General features: G+C 35.3%; 1 long non-coding RNA gene across 2 annotated transcripts; it reads left to right on the top strand.

Moving 5' to 3' along the window:
* The first annotated feature begins 16,646 nt into the window (after positions 1-16,646).
* On the top strand, positions 16,647-20,305 carry LOC131621718 (uncharacterized). Of its 2 annotated transcripts, XR_009289670.1 has the most exons (8): positions 16,647-16,891; positions 17,257-17,542; positions 17,918-18,002; positions 18,219-18,335; positions 18,452-18,479; positions 19,055-19,161; positions 19,257-19,344; positions 19,529-20,305. It is a non-coding gene; the product is annotated as an uncharacterized LOC131621718 (long non-coding RNA). The 2 variants fall into 2 exon arrangements; XR_009289669.1 differs by having other exon boundaries at positions 17,257-18,002.
* Positions 20,306-26,032: the final 5,727 nt, after the last annotated feature.

Genomic DNA, 26,032 nt, shown 5'->3' with positions numbered 1-26,032 from the left:
AATTTCACACCCTATTTTTACCAATTCTGCCCTTAATTTTGTCTAAAAATTATTAATTTTTCCCCTGATGTTGTCCAAAAATCGACTATTATGTGGAGAATATACAACGAAAAGAGGGGTTGAGCCTGGGCGCGTGCCCGGGCTGTAGCTCTGCCCCTGAATATATATATATATATATATATATATATATATATATATATATATATATATATATATATATATATATATATATATATATATATAAATGTGAGTATAATAAAAAAAGGGTTAAATATGTTTTAGGTCCCTGTAAATAACCCAAAAAATGTTTTTAGTCCCTCTAATATTTTTGGTCAAATAATGGTCCCTCTAATATTTTCCGTCCCTATTATGCATCCCTACCGTCAATTCCACTTAACAGAAGCTGACGTGGAGCATGACTTGGCATTTTTTTAAAATAAAAACGGCAGCTTTAATTTCCACGTGTGTAATCAATATACTCAACATAATTTACATCCCCCTTTGCCATTCACGTTATTGCCCTCTTCTTCTTCTTCCCCAAATTGATAGTCTAGGGTTCCTAACAAAGCTGAAGCTCCATCTTCTCTAGAAAATCAAGCTCCATCGTCTGCTTAGCTCATGTCGTATTCCAGAAACTCGGCTTCAAATCCCAATAGTGGGTCGTCTTCTGTTCGCTCCAAACGAGTAAGGAAGTGTGGATGTGAAGCACGAATGGTTTCATACATTTGCAAGAATGGTCGAAACAAAGGTAGGCTCTTCTGGAGGTGTCCATTTTGGCAGAGTGGAGATACGTGTGATTTATTTATATGGGACGAAGACATGGTTGAAGACGACGGTGTTGGTGTCGAATCTGTAGATGTCAACAAGCTAAAGGAATTGGAGACTGTTGAATTGATGAGAGAGATGTATCAAGCATTCAAGAAGAAGAACATGAACCTGCAAGGAAAGTTGAAATCAGAGGCATTGGCTGGAAAAATCAAGATGATGCTTTTGTTGGTTTCTCTTATGATTAATGTGTTCCTATTGTCCAAATGTAATTGTTGACTTATATCAGTAGTGATTTTACTAGTTAATTGTGTCATTGGCAATGTAGTTCCTATGTCATTGTGTGAGATTTTGTTATGTGAGTCTGTGTTATAAACTAATGTTGTAAGTTGATGTAAGATTTAGTTATGTTTATTGAATTCTTGTTTATGTAAGATGAATTCTAAAGTTGATGTAAGATTCTGTTTAATGAATTCTTGTTTATGTAAGACTTATATCAAATGTTAGTTCATGCTAAAATAAGTTTTAATTAAAAAGTCTGTTTGCAATTCAACAATAGTGCTCAAAATGTCATCATATGTTTATCATTTAATCCATAACAGATCCATTAAATGGACTGATATTGTACATTGGCCTAAAGGAAGTTTGCAACAAAAAGAAACTTTGCAACTTAAGACCTATAGGAATTACAAGCATATGCCAAAAGTTTGCAGCAAACATAGATTGTAACTGTTACATAATTGTCAACACCAAACAACTACAAAAAGATATCTAAATAGTTTCCTCATTGAGTCAAATTTCTTTGAATGTCTTCCCAGGTTTTGATACCCTTCATGACTGGTGGCTCAGAAGCATCATCTTCATGGATCACAACTGGATCATCAACCTTTTTTCCTGGTCCCTTGATGTTTTTAGTCTTCACACTCTTAAGTCTTTCACTCTTTCTAGACTGCACCTGACCCTCACTTTTGCTAGACTCCACCTTAGCACCTTGCCCCTCAATCTTTCTAGTCTTCACCTTGCCCTCACTTTTGCTGGACTGCATCTTTCCATCACTTTTCCTAGACTGCACCTGTCCATCACTTTTACTAGACTGCACGTTTCCATCAGTATGGTGGACATAATTCCTTTTTGCCTCTTTTAGAGCTTCCACCTAAAATTACACAGACATAAATTACCAGCAGAAGAAGAATGTAACAACATTAATAAATTGCCAGCAGAAATAGTTTTACATGGACACTTACAGGATCTTTAAAAGCTGGCTTCACATGATGTTTTTTTTACTTTTGGTACAGACCCAAAAAAAGTTTTTGGTCCAGCTTTTTGTGCAGCCTGCTCTTTTATAGGACTTAGATCAACATTCAGTGGTGGAATGTCAAGGACATTTCCTTCCTCATTGTTGATATCATTGAGAATTGCATCCAAAACATCTGGATCTATTTCATCAAGGTATTGTCTTCTATTTGGTGCAGAATCAGTAGGAACTTCATTATGAGCTTCAGCAGTTGGAGCTTCAGCAGATGGAACCTCAGCATATGCTGAGTTTGGTGGAACCTCAGCATGTGGAGCTTCAGCAGATGGAACCTCATTATGAACTTCATTATTAGCCTCAGCAGTTGGAGCTTCAACATGGCCTTGTACAGATGCTTGACTTGGTGCCTTCACCTTAGATCCCTTACCCTTCTTATTTGGAGATCCTTTTGGTCTACCCTGAAAACAAATACAACAGAACAAATCATGACAAATTTATTCTCATTGCATAAAATAGACCAATCATATTTTCAAAACATAACACTAACCTTTTTTGGCTTTGGTTTAGGAAGCTCAGTTCCAGTTTGACTTGCTTGTGTGGGAAACACATTTTCATTGACATTTGGGTTGCTATGTAGAACAATCTGTTTGTTCTTCTTACATGTCTTTTTGTTGTGACCATACTCCATGCATATCTTGCACCTATGAGTAGTGTAAGATCTTCTCCACCTGGTTGCATTTGATTCATCAGGATCCCTTCTTCTTAGTTTTTTGGGGTCTGCCTGGGCCTCTTTTGAACATTGGAGGGAAAATGACAGGATCATTTGTTTTGGGCCACTTGTTTTGACCATTCAAAGGGGTGATGCCTACCTCATAACACTTGACATAAGTTGATTTGTGATAGCACTGATGTACATAACCAATGGGATCATCTACTTTCCTATGGATGACAGAAATGGCATGTCTACATGGTATGCCAATCAGATCCCAATAATTACATGAACAAGTGTGCTTAGCCAAGTCTACTACAAAACTATCAGTAAACATTACATGTGTAACTTGAAAGGTCAATTGTCCTGCATAAGTTGCAGTACAACTGGCACTCTTTTCGATCTCTCTATCTAACCTCCTAAGTGGTTTAGACATGATTCTACCCTTATACCCAACAACCTTTTCCCTTAAGGTTGCAAACCTACCCATTAGATACGATCTAATCCACTCAAACATAGTTATGATTGGCTTATCCCTTTGAAGCAAGATTGTTGCATTAAAGGACTCACTTAAATTATTCATCAAGACATTACACTTACTATACAGAGGAAAAGCATGCTTACACCACTTAGCTTTTGGGATTGCTTCCAACCATTCAAAAGCATCATTGCTAGCCTCTTTGATCTTAAGCATGAATTGCTCATGAGCCTCCAAATAAGTAGCCTTTGCTGCAGCCAGCATGAGATCCCTGAATAAGGTTCCACCTCCAAACTTTTTCTTAAAGTTTGCATACAAGTGCCTTACACAAAACCTATGTTCAAAAGCTGGATATTGCTCCTCAAAAACTTGTACAAGACCCTGAAACAACAATGAAACCATTAACAAATATAATTATTAAGGAAAGCCAATCAAAGGAGTTATAGCCATAAAATAGACATGCCTTTTGTTGGTCAGAAATGAAGCACCATCTTTTTCACCAATATCTTGTAGTAGAAGCTCCATAAACCAACTCCACGTGTCTTTTGACTCAGTTTCCACCACTGCAAAAGCTAAGGGTAGATACTGGTCATTTGGATCTCTCCCAACGGCTATTAGCAATATCCCACCATACTTGTGCTTTAGATGACATCCATCTAGTCTAATAAAAGGCCTACAAGCATAATTCAAGGCTTTCTTTGTTCCATCAAAGCACAAATAACACCTTTCAAACCTTGGTAGTAAACCTGGTCCTGGAGTTTGTATATTCATCTTGAAAGTGTTTCCTGGAGAAGCCCTTCTCAATTCATCCCCATATGACCATAATAGACTGAATTGTTTGCTGGAGTCCCTTTCCACAACCCTCTTAGCAATCTGCCTAGCCTTAAATGCCCTACATCCAGGAATTTCAGTTGCAAATCTCACTCTTACATCTTCAATTACTTCATTCAATTTCATTTTGCTACAGTTTTTCATCCTATCAACAATTACTTTTGCCACCCATTCAGCTTTTGCACTTTTGTAAAAAATTGTCTTCCACACTTGTGTTTATCAAACAATGTCTTGATCTTAAATGTAGTTGATGTTAACAGTCTGCTACACAACACAGTGTAATTGCACTGTCCCTTCTTTTTGCAAACCACTCTACATCTCACTGCATCATTTTTCTCAAACCTGACATCCCTCCCATTCAGCACATTATGTTCAAGAATACAACTCTTGAATTGACTTAGTGATGAAAATTCCATGCCTACCTTAAACTTAAAATCTTTTCTTACACCATCTTCCTCATTAAACCTAAAAACCCTAGGCCTATCATCATCACTGTCATCTTCAGCACCACTATCAAGCTCATCAGTCAAATACTCATCTTCAATGACATGTTCCTTACCCATTTCAGGTGTAATCAAACTAGGATTTACCCTGACTAGAGCCTGCAACATCTGCATCATCTGCAGTTGGTTGCTTATTGGGTTCATCCTTTTCAAATCCCTCATCAAAAACCTTCATCAAATGGATTCATCCTTTCTTCCTCACTGTCTTCAAACTTAATATCCTTCACTGACTCATCACTGGAACTCTCATCACCCTCATCACCCTTTGGTTCATCATCACCTTCATCCATTATGCCCTTCTTCCTCTTCCTTACACTCTCCATAAATGTTGCATCCCCTGTGCTTGGTTTCTGCTCAACATATATTTCAATCATCACACCAAAACAAATCACATGTATACAAGGCAATCACATAACACACAATGTGACTCGAAATGCAACAAATGTGACTCAATGCATGTGGTACCATGTGAACCTAATGTTTCATCGCTTTCCGATTCAATATCTAGAATCCAAGCCACACCTCCAATCCGAACAAGATCGAGGCCACTACGCCTATTTCCAATTAAGGATCAACATCTAATCTGTGAACCCAAAGTTTCACCACCTCTATTTCCAATCGAGGATCAAAGTCAACCATGTGAACCCAAGTTTCACCGCTTATTTTTTGAAGCCAGCCATGAATGCATGTACAATTATCTCAACATATATGCAATTAAGATTATTCACATAAATCTTAAGATACCGCATACCTTAATAATTTACACATTGAATTATCTCTAATTGTACAAGATCCTCACAACAAAATAACAATTGAAACGAGGCATAACAACCATCATATATCCAATCACAAACATCATGAATATATCTACACAAAGTATTCCAACAATTGCTATTCATCACATACCAAAGCATAACGCACATAAATCAATTACATGTTATTTCACATAATAACTTCATAATTAATCAATCAAGTGCAATCCAATCCTATACCATCATATAGAACATCACAATAGCTTCCTGACCCTTCGAATGACGCATAAATCGGAGTTACGGATCAAAAGTTATGATCTTTACAAAATCTGCCAAAAATGGAAATCTGCAGGTCAATGCAAGGGATTTATAGGTCGACGCATGGAAGTTTTCCATCCCTCTCGGGTTAGCTCAGGTCGACACATGATTCGATGAAGGAACTTTATAGGTCGATTCATGGAATCTATAGGTCGACGCATGCTGAAGGAAAATCAATTTTCTATCGTTTTAGGCTACTCAGGTCGACTCATGCCCCTGTGTAGGTCGACCTACATTGCATAAAACTTAGAAAATCACCATTTTTCTTCTCCATTCCCTCATACAACAACCACAAACCCATACACAATCCATACATCAATTAAAAGCAAATTTAGCACACATATAATGTTCCTAAACACGTCTCTAACCATGGGTCATTCATACAACACATTGAACATGAACAAATCATAAAATTCAATTGATTTCACATAAAATGTTAGGTTCATACACTTTCATGGAATTTCAAAGATTGAAGAGAATCACACAAACACATACATTACCCAATCATATAAACTATAAGAACTTGGATTCTAACCCTTACCTCTATTCAAACTCCTCCAACCATCAAGAATCTCACAATCCTCTTCTCTTCTCTCTTCTACTCTTTTGCCTCTTTTCTCTTCTCTCTATCTTCCCAAAATTATGAGAAATGACCTAACTTAGTTCTTACTATCTTTCTCTCTAATTTGTGCTTAACCCAATTATTACCCAATACCTTATTCCACTAATTAGGCCCAACAACTTATTATTTCATTAATAGCTCTATAAATCAAATAACAAAAAATACACATATAATTAAATACTCAATTAATCATTATACCTCATAATAATTAATTAGAACAAATAATTAATAAAAACACCTAATAAGCTAATTAAATAAATATCTAATAAAATTGGGATGTTACAACTCTCCCCCGCTTAAAAGATTTCCGGCCTCAAAAATTACCTCAAACAAACAACTCCAGATACGATTCCTTCATCTTATCCTCGAGTTCCCAAGTGATATTACCATCGGCGACTCCACCCCATATCACTTTCACCAAAGAAATCTCCTAAAGGGAGAAGATTTTTAAAATTAAAGAAGATGAACAAGAGATGAAGGGATTATCCTAAAGCATAAGTAAAAGCTAAGGAATAGAAAAATCTAACCAAACTAGAAGCAAGCATCTGACAATAAGTCAAAATGAGAATTTTCTTTCCTTTGGATTTTTAACCACAAGTAAAGTAAATAGATGAATAGCATAAACTCTAGATGAAGACCAAGATGTAACACCCCTCTAATTCCCCACGGCAATTAACAAAATTAAATCAGAGTAAACATGCAAAGGGTGTCACAATTCAAAAATAAAAGAAAACACTCGTTCGACATATGTCATGCATTCATTGAAACATCTGAAATTATAACTCGTTAGATAAAAATTATGTTTACACAGCGGAATCAAATCATCAAGTCAACATTACATCGTTAATGTATCAGACTTCAAATAAAATAGACAATAGAGTTATAATCGGAACTCAAACGCGTCCCCAGTGTTACATCTATCAGAGCATGACACCGACACAACAACTAAACCGACTTATGAGCTAATCCTCACCAAGTCGAAAGCAGCTATCCTCAATCTGAAAATGTCAACAGTAAGGGTGAGTCTCATCACAGTTAACAAATGTTATTGCATCTTAAATAACAAGAGATCATAGTCATATCATTCACCCAATTGCATCATATTCAGATTATCAGGAACATCCATCATTTACACAAGGCTAACAAAACACATCTTTCAAACAGACAATCATACTAAACATTAATTCAACAAACACGCAACCGACACATCATCAATATTTATAACACTGGAATACTTCCAATCATGTTATAAAAGTATGCATATGTATGAACTGACACTATGCATGTGGTACCAAAATTCGTGAATCATATTCACAGGACTTCTCTCTACGATACTGCCCTTCAAGTCGCTCACACCCCACATGTGCACACGACTAATCTCATCGCTCACACCCCACATGGGCACACGATGACTGCTTACTAATCTCCGCACAATGGGAATTAGCCACCAACGATCCACTCATCAACGGGATCCAATGTAAATGATTTATGAATGAATGCACACATATCACATACTTATATCATCACCGATCCGATGCTTAACATCGTCTCATTTCATCTCACCAATATCATCACAAACAAGTATGTACATGTCCAAGCATCATTTAATCATTCACATACATTCACCACAATCAACATATTAATATTAACAGCATATTAATATTCACAAATCATCAATCATCATCATATAATTCTCAACAATCCTCACATCGTAATGTTTTCAAAACAACATCTTATATTGTCACATTTCATCATATATGTCAACAATACATCATCCAATTAAACAAATTGTCACATGATCAATATTTCAACATAGCATGTATTTAACACATCTCATCACATATATGTACAATACATCATTCACCAAGAAATAAAATCATATTTAAAAATAATTGGATTTACACCTCATTCCATCATTTAAACACGTAGGCTATCTCATAAGATTCATCGTGCTCGAAACGGTACTAAAAACGGACCTACGGTTCGAAAGTTACACATCGTATAACTTTTCCAAGAAAGCAACTAACGCTACAACACGCGGCGCAACCGAAGTTCGCGGCGCGACCTGAAGCACACAAAACACGTTCGCGGCGCCAACTCATGCACGCGGCGCGATACGAGAAAACAAGTACGCCTTCGCGGCGCCAACACTAGGACGCGACGCGAACTGGCGATTTCACAGACTTTCATGTCTGCGTCAGATCCTGCGATCTCACCCAATTTGAGTCCAAAACTGACTCTAAACATCATATACATGCAGTTAATCATCAATTGTATCATTATTCATCATCACACATCAAAACAACACATAATCAATCAATAATCCATGCAATTTTCATCAATTCATAACCTCCCTAAACCCGACATATAATCCAATTGACTCAACAACATCCCTAATCAATATTATTATCCAAGAATACGACAATAGATGATAACCGGAGAGTCCCCCCTTACCTTAGCCAAGAGTTCTTGATTGGTCTCTCCCTCCATTGCTCCTCTTCACGTACCAGCTTTCCAATCCCTCATCTCCTCTGCTCTACTTTTCACGTTCCTTTCCCTTATTCCCAATTCTTATTATTTTATAAAATAAACTTTAATTGGAATAAGACCTTTACTAACATAACACCCCCTCATTCCTTAGCATCACACATGGCCCAACACCATAACCATCCTTTTCCAATTAAATTCTACAAATCACCAATAATTCTAATTATTAATTAAATTTCCATTTAAATTAAAAATTAAAATATACGGGTGTTACAACTCTCCCCCACTAAAAGAGTTTTCGTCCTCGAAAATATACCTCAAGTAACCAGCTCGTATAAGAGTCCTCCACCTGACTCTTCAGCTCCCAATTAACATTACCACCGGTCAATCCTCAAAATCTATCTGACATAACCAACAGGAAACATGTTTCATACATTCAAATCCCAGTTCTTACGTCACATTTGACTATCCAAAAGTATACCACTCGCTATAGCTCCAAAAAGGTTAACAACAACAGAACATTGAGGTACAACCTATACAATACGCTCAACAGCCGAGTAATACAATTACACAATCTATAGTATGATCACACTGATCAACACTGCAGTAATGCATACCATCTACCAACATACCAACCTTAGACATACTCTTCCATCTGAGCGGTAAAATAATACTTACACTTTTCACCAACCGCTTCCTTCAAGAAACTCAATACTCATATTCCCATACCATTGAATTCCAATTATCTGACTCCTCTTAAGTCAAGCCATCGATTATCCAACACTTTACATTCCGTTTTTTTTTTTCCGCACTACTCTGACTACTCATCACAATCATCTGTACAAATTAGATTTCTGAGTTTTACCCGATTTCGACTCTCTTTACTCATTCGTTTCAAGAATCATTCTTCTTCATTCATGGTACCAATTTACCACTCAGTAATACTTACTTGCACTCGAAACAAATTCCTGAGTTACTACATCTATTAAACATTCCGGCCATCGGAACGAGTGCACACAAGTAATTATAATCACGCTCATCAGCTTCAATACACCATTTCTTACAAAACAACTCAAATTGAGTTTCGCTCTTTTCTAAGAATCAAATCAATTCCTCCCTTCATAGAGTATAATTCCTCATTATATCTGGAATCTACAATATCACCTCAATAACAGCACAAAATTATTACAGCATCATATAGTATCAACTCTTCGTTTTAATTTCGCCGAATACATACTCGTTAACTACGTACAACCGTAATAACATATTCATCATCTTGGCAATTATTCAAAAGAGTTATAATTCTTCGACACGACATCCTTACATCCACTGGATTCTAAATCCAATATATAGATCAATACATATTCTCTATGTAGGCTTCCGACATATTAATTCCTTTACTGCCCGCGAGTAGTACTCATAACACTACTCCACATCACACTTTCGCTGCGCGACTCTGATTACCCGTCTTAAGTCATCATCCACCATGTTGCACTCTTTCATATTCACTTCTTCATAAGTTCACACAACATAGTGAGTGATTATTCTCACGGCTTAGTATTCATCACATCTTAAACCATTAAGGTAACAAAACAAGCTTATCTCTTCTATATGATTCCATCTACTACCAACAAGAGATTTAGGGTGATCAAGTCCTAAATTTGTCAATATTAGTTGAAAATCATATTTAAGCATAAACTGTCGTTACTACATAATAGTGTCCCTTTCCGAGTTTGCACCCAAACTCATTAACATCGTCATAGTCCAATAGTTCACTACGGTGTCCTTCTAGAATATTCTTCCGAAGCTCAAAACATCAGGAACACAAATCCAATCACTCAACCTCATTATACTATTCTCGTTGATTCTGAATCCACCGCCTCTACCTTGGTAATTTCAAAGTTAACTTATCGATCAACTCAACATCAGCTTTCTAACCTTCTCTAATCTCGTCAAGAGTACCACTAGTCATCTTTTAGCATACTCAACCTAACACTATTAGGAGTGCCTTCACATACCAACTCAAGTCTCAAAATTGTCCAATTAAATCCAACCCATTCACCATTAGCACCGACATTTTTAAAGACTTCCTACGCAACACAATAACACAACATTCATAACTCGTGGTTTTAATCCAAATTCCATGACATCCTTCACGTCCAAATATCATTCCACTCGGAATCTCACAAAGTCTTCCTCACGTCAACAAATGTTAGAAATTCCCTACAATTATTCTTTTATACTTATCGTTACTTTGCCATCACAAATACGATTCCAAGGGTTCTAAAGTTTACTTCACCTTTACTACTAATTTACTCATTCACTAAAATCCATCGGTATTCAAATCATCTCTGTGACCGAACATCTCGTCGACTCATTCATCAACAACATGTTCTACTCCACGTCGTTTCAAACAATCGCGGTAGTAGGCATTCTTATTCAACAAGTTTCACGCTTCCATAACCGACTTCAGAACCTCTCCTCATAGGGTCACTCTACTGTATTTATAACTCTTCCATAAATTAGAACACAATCCCTCCTCCTCGTAGGTTCAAACGACACATTAATCCGACACTCGGAACTCAAGATATGAATTTTCCAATCATTGCCCGAAAAATGCAACACTGACATCATGCAGCGACACTCTATACGATATATCCAAAACTCCTCAATTGGTAAATTCAATTCTTAAAATTACTCCTCAACAAACCTTCTAATTATTCCTTTGATCCATTCAACACTGACACTGACATCCCGTGCAGTACCAATAAACAAGTCTAGTTATAAGAACAAGAGTAACCGTAACTTCACCTCTTTCCAACGTCATCCTGTCACAATTAAATATGTTACAGCTGCTGCAACTATTTTTATAACAAAGTTCAGCTCGTTAGTTTTCCGACGCTTCAAACGGAACTCAATTCGGATGTCCAGAACTCCAGTTATGAATTTTCGAAGTTCCGCAGCTATTCAGCATCTTTCCTGCGTTTTGTTTACGAAAATCTCACTCGAAAACTCACTCTCTTCAACTCGATCACATTCCAAACAGCCCCTCATCGTATCTCTTCACTTCCAAACATCCTTATAACTTAAGCGACAAATTCCCGCGCCAAAGTCCGCTTTCTGAAACATCACGACAGCAATCCTCCTTGCAAACTCGTAACTGAACCTCTTCCGAGACGCAAGGCTACTCAACTCACAACTTCGCAGCACACCAGCAGAGCTGACACATCGCAACTTTCCAATTTCCTTCTCTTACAATAACTGTCAATTACCTCTAATCATCTTCCTTCAAGATGTTCCAACTCAATTCCCAGTGAAGTCTTAATTCCAAGTCACCTTCAGCTCGGGAAACAACAAACTCCAACAATGCTCGCACTGTTGCCAACAACAGCTTACTGAATCAATCTTCTTACAACTGAAACATCATCGAGAAGCGAAGCTTCTCCCCCACTTGTTTCAATCCAACACCTGCAACAAACAACCAAGTATCGACAGTGATTCACTCACATGTCGCGTACCAAGGAATAAAATGCCGACAATATACAACTGTCGCGCAACTCCACTGACTCAACAATTGGCCGGACGGACCGACCTGCTCTGATACCACTATTGTAACACCCCTCTAATTCCCCATGGCAATTAACAAAATTAAATCAGAGTAAACATGCAAAGGGTGTCACAATTCAAAAATAAAAGAAAACACTCGTTCGGCATATGTCATGCATTCACTGAAACATCTGAAATTATAACTCGTTAGATAAAAATTATGTTTACACAGCGGAATCAAATCATCAAGTCAACATTACATCGTTAATGTATCAGACTTCAAATAAAATAGACAATAGAGTTATAATCGGAACTCAAAACATCGCGTCCCCAGTGTTACATCTATCAGAGCATGACACCGACACAACAACTAAACCGACTTATGAGCTAATCCTCACCAAGTCGAAAGCAGCTATCCTCAATCTGAAAATGTCAACAGTAAGGGTGAGTCTCATCACAGTTAACAAATGTTATTGCATCTTAAATAACAACAGATCATAGTCATATCATTCACCCAATTGTATCATATTCAGATTATCAGGAACATCCATCATTTACACAAGGCCTACAAAACACATCTTTCAAACAGACAATGATACTAAACATTAATTCAACAAACACGCAACCGACACATCATCAATATTTATAACACTGGAATACTTCCAATCATGTTATAAAAGTATGCATATGTATGAACTGACACTATGCATGTGGTACCAAAATTCGTGAATCATATTCACAGGACTTCTCTCTACGATACTGCCCTTCAAGTCGCTCACACCCCACATGTGCACACGACTAACCTCATCGCTCACACCCCACATGGGCACACGATGACTGCTTACTAATCTCCGCACAATGGGAATTAGCCACCAACGATCCACTCATCAACGGGATCCAATGTAAATGATTTATGAATGAATGCACACATATCACATACTTATATAATCACCGATCCGATGCTTAACATCGTCTCATTTCATCTCACCAATATCATCACAAACAAGTATGTACATGTCCAAGCATCATTCAGTCATTCACATACATTCACCACAATCAACATATTAATATTAACAGCATATTAATATTCACAAATCATCAATCATCATCATATAATTCTCAACAATCCTCACATCGTAATGTTTTCAAAACAACATCTTATATTGTCACATTTCATCATATATGTCAACAATACATCATCCAATTAAACAAATTGTCACATGATCAATATTTCAACATAGCATGTATTTAACACATCTCATCACATATATGTACAATACATCATTCACCAAGAAATAAAATCATATTTAAAAATAATTGGATTTACACCTCATTCCATCATTTAAACACGTAGGCTATCTCATAAGATTCTTCGTGCTCGAAACGGTACTAAAAACAGACCTACGGTTCGAAAGTTACACATCGTATAACTTTTCCAAGAAAACAACTAACGCTACAGCACGCGGCGCAACCGAAGTTCGCGGCGCGACCTGAAGCACACAAAACACGTTCGCGGCGCCAACTCATGCACGCGGCGCGATACGAGAAAACAAGTACGCCTTCGTGGCGCCAACACTAGGACGCGACGCGAGCTGGCGATTTCACAGACTTTCAGGTCTGCGTCAGATCCTGCGATCTCACCCAATTTGAGTCCAAAACTGACTCTAAACATCATATACATGCAGTTAATCTTCAATTGTATCATTATTCATCATCACACATCAAAACAACACATAATCAATCAATAATCCATGCAATTTTCATCAATTCATAACCTCCCTAAACCCGACATATAATCCAATTGACTCAACAACATCCCTAATCAATATTATTATCCAAGAATACGATAATAGATGATAACCGGAGAGTCCCCCCTTACCTTAGCCAAGAGTTCTTGATTGGTCTCTCCCTCCATTGCTCCTCTTCACGTACCAGCTTTCCAATCCCTCATCTCCTCTGCTCTGCTTTTCACGTTCCTTTCCCTTATTCCCAATTCTTATTATTTTATAAAATAAACTTTAATTGGAATAAGACCTTTACTAACATAACACCCCCTCATTCCTTAGCATCATACATGGCCCAACACCATAACCATCCTTTTCCAATTAAATTCTACAAATCACCAATAATTCTAATTATTAATTAAATTTCCATTTAAATTAAAAATTAAAATATACGGGTGTTACACAAGACATTAGATGAATGTCATGGCATAGATGAAATTCCAAGCATCATATGAAAGTACAAGTTCTCAAATGAAATCCAAGTATCAGACAATTCTCAAGACATAGATAAAATTCTCATTCATCAAATGAAAATTCAACGTCATAGTTAACAATCCTTGCATCAAATAAAAACACAGAAATAGACAGATAAAACCCAAGGTAATAGATTAATCTCCTAAAGTCTCAGCTAAAAGTCTCATGCTCATATGGATGGTCTAGATGAATCTTAGGTCTCATATGAAAGTCAAGAGCAAAGGATCTAAGTCCAAAATCTCCATAACAAATGATAGTAACCATAGTCCAATTTAGAAAGTTTTTTAGGATTTATGCCTTTATTGATGTCTTGATGAAAAGAAAAATAAAATGCCTAAGGAGCAAAAGGAAAAGGACAATAAAATAAATGGAAAAAAGATAAATGATATAAAATAACATGACATGCATCATAAAATGCTAAAAGCAAATTGCATAAAATTAAATGTCAAGAAATTAAATGACATTAAAGTAAAGTTAGGACAATTAAATATGTTAGTATTAGTATTAATGATCTGATTCGGGACAAATTTAGCGCTATATTAAGCAATCGTAGATGTACTTATATAGAAGTAGCATCTATGAGGCCGGTCAATAAAAAACTATGTACCATACTTGTTAGAGAAATGATAGAGATCATTCTCCTAAAACAAGTAGCACAAATAAAAACCAAGAGGGATCAAGCACAAATGCAAGAAGATAGGTCCATTATATCAATCATTCTTCATGATTACTTATGACATACTTATCATCAATCCAAAGTACCTCAAATGATCCAATGATCAATTGAAAGGTAGATTTGAAATGATGAAAGTTCATCAATCATCAATCCAAATTTCATGAACTAGATGGACTTCTAATCATGCAATTGATCAAAAAAAGAAAAGAAAAAGAATAAGAAAGAGATGAAGATGGATATAGAAAACCAAATTGGATCACAACATTGATCAAGTCATCCTCAAGATCAATCACCTTTCTTGGTGGATTAAAATCATAAAACAAACCAACATCCAAAGTCCATTGATATTAAGGACACCTATGATCAAAGAGGTCATAATCTAAGGCAAACAACAATTAACAAACTAAAATGCATGAAAAATATTTTTAAATTGAAAATAAAAGGAAAATATCAGAGTAATATCAAATTATCAAAAAAATGGCAAATAAAAGCATAGAAAAATCAGAAATGATGTAAAATATTTTTAGGGTCAGAAAAGTATTTTTTTTAACCAATTAAAACAAGCCAAATATTAGAAAATTAAAAGAAAATAGAAAAAATAAAAATAAAAATAAAAATCTCAAAAAATTACACAAGGTGTAAAATGAGAAGAAATATTTTTGTGAATTTTTTCAGAATTTTTGGAGTTAAAACTGAATTAAAACCACTCTTCTAAAATAAAAAAATTTAAACAAAATAAAGAAAAAAGAAAATAAATAAAAAAACCAGATGCGTTGGATCAAGGCCTCATTAATTGACATGGCAGATCCAAGGGATCTAAAGAGAATGTGCATCATGAAAATTAATTCAAAAAATCACAACAAATCCATTTTAAATTAACCAATAGAAATAAAACAATTGGCGCATGATGATTGGCTAGATCATTTAAAACAAACTCGGGCAAGGGAAACAGCTCCGCTCGTATTCTTTGGTGAATTTCTCACTAGAGTTTGGGATTTTGTAACTTCAGGTCACGAGACATATGCCATTAGACGCGTTTGATTGCTGCGAGCTCAACCAATACATCCTTTAAATGTATTATTACTATTAACTTTTTATATATTTTTTTATTTTTAATTTATCTAATTAATGTACTCTATTTTTTTGTGTCTCATGCTTCACATACCAACCTCAGTACATGTATAAGCAAATATCTAGAGAAGACCGAAGAAAATATACCTCGAGCCGTTTCACATTCACCATCAATTTTTATTCTCCCAATCCCATTCATCTCATCTCCACTGTCACACCTTCAATTTTTCAGGTAATCAATTAAATTTTTTGTTGATTTCTCTCTCTCTCCCTCTCTCTCTCTCTCTCTCTCTCTCTCTCTCTCTCTCTCTCTCTCTCTCTCTCTCTCTCTCTCTCTCTCTCTCTCTCTCTCTCTCTCTCTCTCTCTCTCTCTCTCTCTCTCTCTCTCTCTTTCTCTCTCGCGTTTCCATTTCAACAACAAAACATTCGAATCAAATCTCTACACAATCTCTCGCTCATTCTCAATCCTCAAACGCATCGATTCAACAATCAAGAGCAAAGAAGAAATGAACCCTTAACCCATAAAATCCCATACCCCATATTTGATATTCATGATACATACATGGTGAAAAAAAGAAGATGCAACAATAACAAAAGATAAAAATGAATTTGAAAAGGGTCAGGTACGTGGAATGGTTGATCTTCTATTCTCAAATCCTTTTTTGTATGCTTTGTCTTCTTCTCTATGATTTCTGATTCGTTCATCTTCTTCGTTTTCTTTTGCGGGTTGTTATTGTTTTTGCGATGTGTTAGCGGTGTCTGAGTTAGGGTTGTGGGAGTTCTTAGTGTTTTGGTAAAGGTGTTGATGATTTGCGGTTATGTTTTATGATGAGAGCAGGCCTGTAGTGACATTGACAGGGTAAAAAAAGGATGCAAATTAAATGATTTTTTCGAAGTTTCTTCTTATCAAGGTTTTGGTTGGTCTGGTTTAGGTGAATGATATTGAATTTTGATTAATGATTTTAGTTTTGTTTATTATGGTTTACAGTATTCTATAGATATGGTGTAATGGAGAAAACTCAAGATTCTGGCCTGTCGATGACAACAGAAAGCTCAAAATTCAGGCCTGTCGATGACAACAGAAAGCTCAAGAAAGATATTTGTTGCTGGGTGTTTGTCTAAGATAAATAGTTACATGGGAAATTTATGGCTTATAATTATTTCTTCCATGAATAACTTAAATTTTTATTTTGTTAGGCATTGAAGAGTTCTACAGCTATTGTGTTTCTCGATGGTCTTGGTTGTTGTCTGGCGGTGAAGCGGTGAAAACCATAGTGAGTTGTACAGTGGTTCGGAGTGACTTAATCTTCTTCCTTTTTGATCAAAATCTTTTATTATTATCTTTGAATAGAGCTTATGATATGCAGGTTGTGTTTGTGAGTGATATTCCATCGTCACTAAATTGCAGATATGACTGCAAAATCAGATTTTATCTCATCCATAGCAGTCTTTGATATATGGTCATTTTTATGTTTATTTCCTTTAGTTTACTGAATTATATCATACTCATTGATAAATTCCACACCACTTATAATTTGGATTGATTTTGATCTTCATGCTTTTTAATTCAAACTGCTGGCTATTTGATTATGTCATTCTCTATTGTAATTTGAAGAATGCATTAATTAGTTAGTTTCTTTGTTACATAGATAGTGAAACCAACTTTGTTTCGGAAGAGACAGAAAACATAATTGTGGATTCAGCAAAGAAGAGACTCAATGAGCCTGGTAACAAGTAAGGACTAACATGTGAAATGATTTTGTTTCTTTTTTTCATCTTGATTTATAAACAACATTTTTTAGAACCAGTTTTCTCAAGATAAAAATAACATTTTTTTTTGTAACTAAATCTATTAGTTTTTCTAAAGATGGTATGTTGTCTCATCTCATAAAGCTTATGCATGGAATTCAATTTACATATCTAATTTTCAGTTTTTATTCAATCTAACAGACAACTGGTTCTCCATACTTTTAGTGTGCATATTTAGCCGGTCCAATATGGGAACCATTTTCTTCATGTTGTGCTTGGTTTGAAACCATGGGCCTTATTGATGGGATTGAGACTCGGGTAAATGAACTAATTTGGTTAAATTTTATTGGTTGTTTCAAAACTCTCATTCATTCATTCATTCAATTTCTAAATCCATTTTGGTCTCTCATTCCCTACTTTGATTTTCATTTCAGCTTCAAAGCAAAACATGAAGAGACAAAGGTATTTTCCTCAACCCCCATATTCCTTCAATGTAATATATGTTTTAAGTCATTTTATGTGTGTCAATAAGTTGTAATGTGTAGAATGCATAAGTAGTTCTTTTTTAGTTCACGTGAGTTGTTAAGTTTGTGTGACTTGATTTCTAAATGAATGCTTCATCGCCCAAATAACTCATCCTTCTTTCTTTCAATTTGAGTTTGTTTTTGAAGTTTGTATGAGATTATGACTGATTGTGTGTGTTACAAAAATTTCAGGAATGTATTTTTAACTTTGTTTTGCTTAAAACAAAGGAAAATTAGTTGGAAAATATTTTTATTTTTTCTGTACTGAGTTAAAGACCTTGGTGTGAGTTAGAAAAATTGAATGAAGAGATTTGTGAATGAGTGTTTTGTGAGTTTATTTTGTCCTTATCCATTGTTCTGTCCACTTTATTCATTTTCTTAACAGTCACAGATAAGCAAGGAGTAGAAATTGAATGTAACTTCATTCTCTGTCTGAATGTTGCAGAATATGGTTTTATTCACACAGAGCCTTAATCTCCATAAAACTAAAGTGTTTTTCATTAATATGTGAAGGTAAACCATATAGAGATAAGGCTATCAACTGGATGAAAATAGAGAAATGGTTGCATTAGGAACGATGAATGTTTTTGGTTCGATGACTTCCAGTTATGTAGCAACTGGTAAGATCATAAATTTCTAACTCAACAATTTTATGAACTAAATTGACAATTTAGACGAATATTATAAGTTATTGATCTATTATAATTTTTTTTAGGTTCTTTCTCTCAGTCGACGGTAAATTACATGGTTGGCTGCCAAACTACGGTATCTGAAATTGTGATGCCTCTGTTATGTAGCAACAGGTATGATCATAAATTTCTGACTCAACAATTTTATGAACTAAATTGACTATTTAGACGAATATTATAAGCCACTGATCTATTAATTTCTTTTAGGAACTGTCTTTCAAGTAAGTATTTTTGTCGAACTATGATGTTTGTGTATCAATTTGTATTCTATCTAACATGACTTCATTTTATTTCTAAGGGTGCTAAGGTTGCTTTTAGTAGAGAGAATAACATGCGCCGAGAAAATTCGAAGGGGAGTTTTATCATTTAGTCAAATGGGTAGTGTTGGGGAGTGCGAGAGAGAGGAATCGGTATCTCACATTTTCTTTGAGTGTCCAAAATTTGTAGGTGCGTGGAGTCTCATTTGCAAATGGATAGGAATTTATACAAATATGCACAGCGAGGGATGGCTAAGATTAAAATCTAATTATATTGATCATGATATTGTCGCGTTATGCAAGAAACCTAAGGCGTGTTTCGGCATTATCGATGATTGAGATTCTTGGGTGTATGTAGAGTTGGAGTGGTTTCTGTTACTGTGTGAGGCGCCCAAGGCTTCAGTCGTCGGTTTTATTTATCAGTTTTGGCTTCTAGCAAGGCAATTTTGGGGCAGTGTGGTGTTCGTCGTCACTCCGCATTGAATGTTTTCAATTAGAGAGTCGCTTGAAGGTAGTGTCTTTTTGGCTGAGATTTTGAATGTGACATAGGTGAAATTTGGTGCATGTTAAGACTTAAGATTTTGGCCTGAGGCTGTTCCTGGCTGATATCCACAGCATATTAGCTCTGCTGAATAGTCCTTATTTCAATTTCTGTTTGTTGTGTTTTGGAGCTGAAATGCCTCAATTTAATAGCTCTTCTTAATTGGTTTGTTATCAGCTGTTGTGTTATTGCTTTATAGGGATTTGAATTGTGTTGCTACTTGGCTATTGTTGTACCAGAAACGTTAAAATGTATTGGTCCTATTTGGCATTTCTTATGCCAAGATTAATGCTATTGTTTTTGCCATTTCAAAAAAAAAAAAGCCAGCCTTTCATCATAGTCATCGTGTTCAATTTGTTCAATATGGATATGAAGTGAGTTGATCATTTTATCATGGCTTTTGGATCTCAATGAAATTTGAACCTTATGTATTATTGTGTCAAAAAGAGAAGGAAGTCACGGTGCAATATGCATGTTTCTAACTTATAGTGTGTAAAGCAATTAATTAATTAATGATTTGTGTTATTATTTATAGCTGAAGTGTTCATTCTAAATTCTTATTTTATTGGGGAGATGGTATATAGATGTACATTCTTTGTGTAATAGCAAATTTTCTATGATTTATTTATTGCTTTTGTGTGTGATAGTCAATATTTCATTTTAAAACTAATACTAATAGAAAATAATTTTAAATTGTACTAATTTGATAGTTAATTCAACACGTTAAATTGGTAAATGAATCCCGAACTTATTTTTGTCAATTATTAATTTAAAAATGAAAAATGAAATTTAAAATAAATTAAATATACTTTTTTTTAAAAAGTATTCATATTATATTCATGTAAATAATTAACCTTTAGTAAAAAATATAATATTCTATTTAAATCTCAATTATATTATAATTATTAAAATAAAATAATCTTTCTAAAAATAATTGAAAGATACAATCTTTAGTTTATTAAGTAGAAGATCTTGACACATATATTTATATAACAAATTCATAAAAATATGTTAAGATTAAAAGAAATTAGTGTCATTTTCTCCACTACAATATATAGTTAGAGGTTTAGTTATTGTTATTACATCGGTTAGGCCAACTCAAAATAATCAAATATTTTAAATTTTTTTGATACAATTATAAATAATGATTCAATTATTTTCAATAATACAATCAAATTTTTCTTTACAATAAAGATTATATAATCATTACTTATTAAATAGTTAAATAATTTATTTCATATGTACTACAAATAACTTATCGACTTATTTTTATTTTATCATAACTTTGTTTGTAAATTTTAAATAATTATAAAATAATTTTTTTAGCATAGTGAAAAAATTATACCACATGAATCTTATATAAGCATTAATACAATTTTTATGGGTATTACTAATAGAAAATATAATTTTTTAATGTTACCATAGTTTCATTTATAAATTGTAAGAAGTTATAAAATATGTTTTAGCATAAGACTTTTATCCCGTGCCATCACTTGAGTTTTTTTGATCTGGTTCATGTTTTAAAGAAAGCAATAGTAATTTTAATTCAAATTTGTGAACACCGACAACAGTCTCAAATTTATTAATAATTTAAAATTTTAAAATTTTATATACACAAATGCATGGTATTATCTATTTAAAGACTAAATAATCTTTTTTAGATAACTTACAGAAATTTAAACAAAATTTAGATAACTTACATAGATTAATTTTTTTCTTTAAAAAATGATATATTCAATCTTTAAGTAATACAAATATATTTATTAACAATAAATAATTTATTATTTGAAGAACATATTTTATGTATACTAATAATATCAAAAACATTTTATAATTGATTATAATATTATTATAATTTTATTTGTAAAATAATTTATGAATACTTATAATATCAAAAATATTTTATAATGAATTATAATGTTATTATAACTTTATTTATTAATTATAAATAGTTTTAAAATATATATTTTTATTTTACCAATGTTTAACTCGTGCCTCGCACGGGTATAGAGACTAGTAATTATCTAATTAGGTGTTGGGTCAATAAATATTAATGAATTACATGGTGTTTGAGTCAAATGTAATAATGAGTGGTCCAAGGGTTGATTCGGCCGGTTTTGGTGTGGGCCATCAAGAAGTGGACCGGGTCAGAACCGACCCGGCCACTATTCATCTTCTTCCAAATTCAAAGTCGCCGCCCACCATCCAACAGCAACCCTAGTGCAGCTGCTAACCCAATCTACAAACAAATCAAAACAACATTCCAATCAATTATTACAACAAATCTGAAGGAAAAAATGAATCAAATCAATTTTATTAAAGCAATAAGATTACAGATCAAAAGATAACAACAGATCAATTTACAAACTAAAACGTAAATCAAATCCTAATCAAATCCGAATCCAATAACAAATTTCCTAATGAAAACAAACCCTAAAGCTATAAAAGAAAAAAGAAGAAGAAATAGGGGAGGGGGGAGTGACAAACGGTGAGGCACATTTTTTGTAGGCGAAAACCATCGACAACGGAAGCAACGCGTAGTAGCTGCAGCTTCACCCATCGGACAGAACGTATCATCATCGGACCGCGCCTATTGCTCCACCGCGCGAACTTCCCTCCGCCGCGGATCTGAGATTCCGGCCACCCCTTTAGCTTTTCGATCCCTCACGTGCGCGATATTGTTCCAATAGGGGAGGATGCTTGCAATTTCATTTTTTTATTTAACCCCTTATGTGTGTGTTCTTTTGTTTGTATAGAAATCAAAGAGGAAAAGACTTAGATTGCTGTATTTTAATGTTGGTGAAGAAAGAGTGGTCGTGGAAGAGATAAGGATTGGAATATCTTGGATTGGGCCCCACATGAAATTTTGTTTGACTGATTCATTAATACATCCGTGTCATTTTATATTTTATTGAAAGTAGTGTTATAATGACTGACAAACGCAGTCTGATTGGCAAGAGAGAAGGGAATGATAATATAATGATCTGTATCATTATTTTGGTTATAATTCTCCCATATTCCAGCGCCCATGCACGAAGGAGAGGCGGCCCATGCACCCTCAATTGCCACCATCCGATTTCCTACAACCCTGATCTAACGTACACAAGGTTGAAGGTCTATCATGGATTTCACAGGAGCACCACATAAGATCCTGCCCAGGTTTCTTTGTATTTTATATATATTATATATTATTTATGCAATTATTCAATTATATAAATTGTTTAATTATATATATATATGTATGCATATAATTTAATTTTTATAATTAGGATTAGATAATAAAATTAGGATTATACTAGGGTTTAGGATTCCCCCGATTATTTTGATTATATCGATTTAATCTATTTAATTAGTTTTAACTATTAAATCACAAAAAATGTCTAGAAAGATTTCCCATGCATTAGGATTTGCCCAATCCCATTGCCATTTGGCAAAATATTAATCCTCAACTAATTCTCTCCTCGACCCAACTAAATCTATTAGTCGCATTAGACGAGAGATAAAAAATACATAAAATTTAAAACACATTTAATTTGCTGCCCGCGACGATCGAATCTATCGATCTGAGTAACCAGCAACGCTCCATTAATCCGTTAGCTATACTGATCAAATCTATTGGTCATCGCATCTAACGGTGACATATCAAATCAGGGTTGTATGCCAAACATTCAAAACACACTAAACCACGATATGACGGATTTTCATCCTTTTCAATCAGGCAACTCAAAATGCCTTGCAAACCACAACATTTCAAAACTACGATAGGCCATTCAAAAAGCCTTAAAACCATATCATACCAAATTCAAAGGCGTACAACCCTGTGCCCGAACTACGTTGACTCTGATTCTCCCTAAGGAGATACGTAGGCACTTGGATAACCAAGGCGAGTCCCCTCCCTCAAAATTTCAATTCACTTTCAAATCTCAATTTTCTCCCTATTCATTTCCTTAACTATTAAACCTCTAAATTTTAGCCATAAAACCTTTACCTTAGAACAAACCTTAGGAAAGGGTTGAGGGTGCCTAACACCTTCCCTCAACCTGATTATAATAATCTTACCCCGATCTCTCAACTGCGTAGGGTTCCCTATTCGCCCTTCAGAATAGGTGGCGACTCTAAATATTTATTTTTAGGTCAGGTTGCTACAGCTGGCGACTCTGCCGGGGATAAATCATTAATGGTGAATTGTTATGCTCCTAAGGCTTGGCAGGGTTTAGGTTTGATAAACTGTTTAGGTTTTTGGCAAATTTTTAGGTTTTGGCTAGTTCGTCATTTTAGGGTTCTGGATTAGGGTTTATGGTTTTTTATAAATATTTAAATTTTATTTATTTATTTATTTATTCGCAATTTCATTTATTTACAGCAATTTCTTTTATTTACAGTAATTAAATATTTGTTTATTTGGATATTTATTTGTTTATTTTACTGCATCTTTTGGGTTGTATATAAATTGTTGTTAAAACCTAAGCGTGTGAATTATATTTAAGACCAGAGGGGGATTACATCGCCTACGAGTCTTACTATAATTCCATTCAGAGTGGGTTGAATATCCGGAAAGGTCTGATACGAGGCTTGACCTTGTTGAGGGCTGGACTTGGTATTTGGTTGATCTCTCTGGGAACCTACCCCTAAAATTCGAACCTCATGGATAAATGAGTTGTTCTAAAATCCAAAGAGACAAAAAGTCTCGGCGGCTACGAACGACCCCATGAGACCTTCTAGAACATACCAATGGGAAGGGTAGGCACCCTAAGCCGTTACGTCGAACCTATGACCCTAGGGCTTATGTGCTTACGTGCTTATTATATATGTGCAATTTATATACTGCGAATATCTTGAATTTTAATTTTGCAGGTATTCTTACGCGTTCCCTGGCCTGCAGGGACCCTATTTCTAAGACCATGTCCTTCCCACGAAGGACGCCTCCATTTACGCGCGTTGATTTGCCTCTCGATGGCCATGAGACTTTGTGACTGTCATGAACAGTCACCGCGCACCTGGATTTATGCACTCCCTAGCCTGTAGGGATTTTCTTTTCATATCTCTGTATTTTTACGACTACGCGTCCTTCCCACGAAGGACATCCTCGTTTACGCACGTCGATTGGCCTCTCGATGGCCATGCGATCTAGTGACTGTCTTGAACGGTCACCCCGTGCTTGCTCCTACGAAGTCCTTAGCCTGTAGGGATTTTCTTTTATGTCTATGTGTCTTTACAACTACGCGTCCTTCCCGTGAAGGACACCCTCATTAGCATACGTCAATTGGCCTCTCGATGGCCATGCGATTCAGTGACTGTCTTGAACGGTCTCCTCGTGCTTATTCCCGCGCACCCTCTAACTTGTAGAGTTTGGAACTCCATTTATACATCTTTCGTCCCTGGCTTGTAAGGATTTCTCTTCGTCCGATATCGTCCTTAGATAGGTTGTGTTCCACATAGAGAACCTTCCCACGAGGGACAACTTCATTGGTACATGTCGATTGGCCTCTCGATGACCATGAGATTTGGTGACTGTCTTGAACGGTCACCAGCCGCTACCTTCTGCATACTCCCTAATCTAAGGGATTTCCCTTAGCGTGTCATAACATTTATTCTGCAAAGATTCCACGAGGGTCTAATGTCGCCTCTAAGGCTATCCCTAGGATCATACGTCACACGTCTGCATTGCATATAAGGAGTCATAATACAAAAAAAAGGAGTCTCTCGTATACGCATGCATTTGCATTTTCATGCATTCATTTACATTGGCATTTGCACTTCTACCTTCGCCCATATTCATACTTACCGCGCTAGCCGATTTCCCGAGACCCGCGAAAAATCAAAAGGATCATCAACTGTGGAGAAAGAGGATAAACTATTGAGAACGAACGCAGCCTTACAAGGAGAAAAAAGAAAGCCTTTCGCCATGCCAGTCGCATGTCCATGCCTTGTCTTAACAAGATTGTAAATATACTAAAGGTTATCATCGAGCAAGGATTAGTTCAACAAAAGAGTTCCCTCATAG

Source organism: Vicia villosa, linkage group LG1 (genome assembly GCF_029867415.1).
Source record: "Vicia villosa cultivar HV-30 ecotype Madison, WI linkage group LG1, Vvil1.0, whole genome shotgun sequence".
Taxonomy (NCBI): Eukaryota; Viridiplantae; Streptophyta; class Magnoliopsida; order Fabales; family Fabaceae; genus Vicia; species Vicia villosa.
The sequence above is the reverse complement of the archived record's forward strand: the minus strand, read 5'-3'. Positions and strand labels throughout refer to the sequence as shown.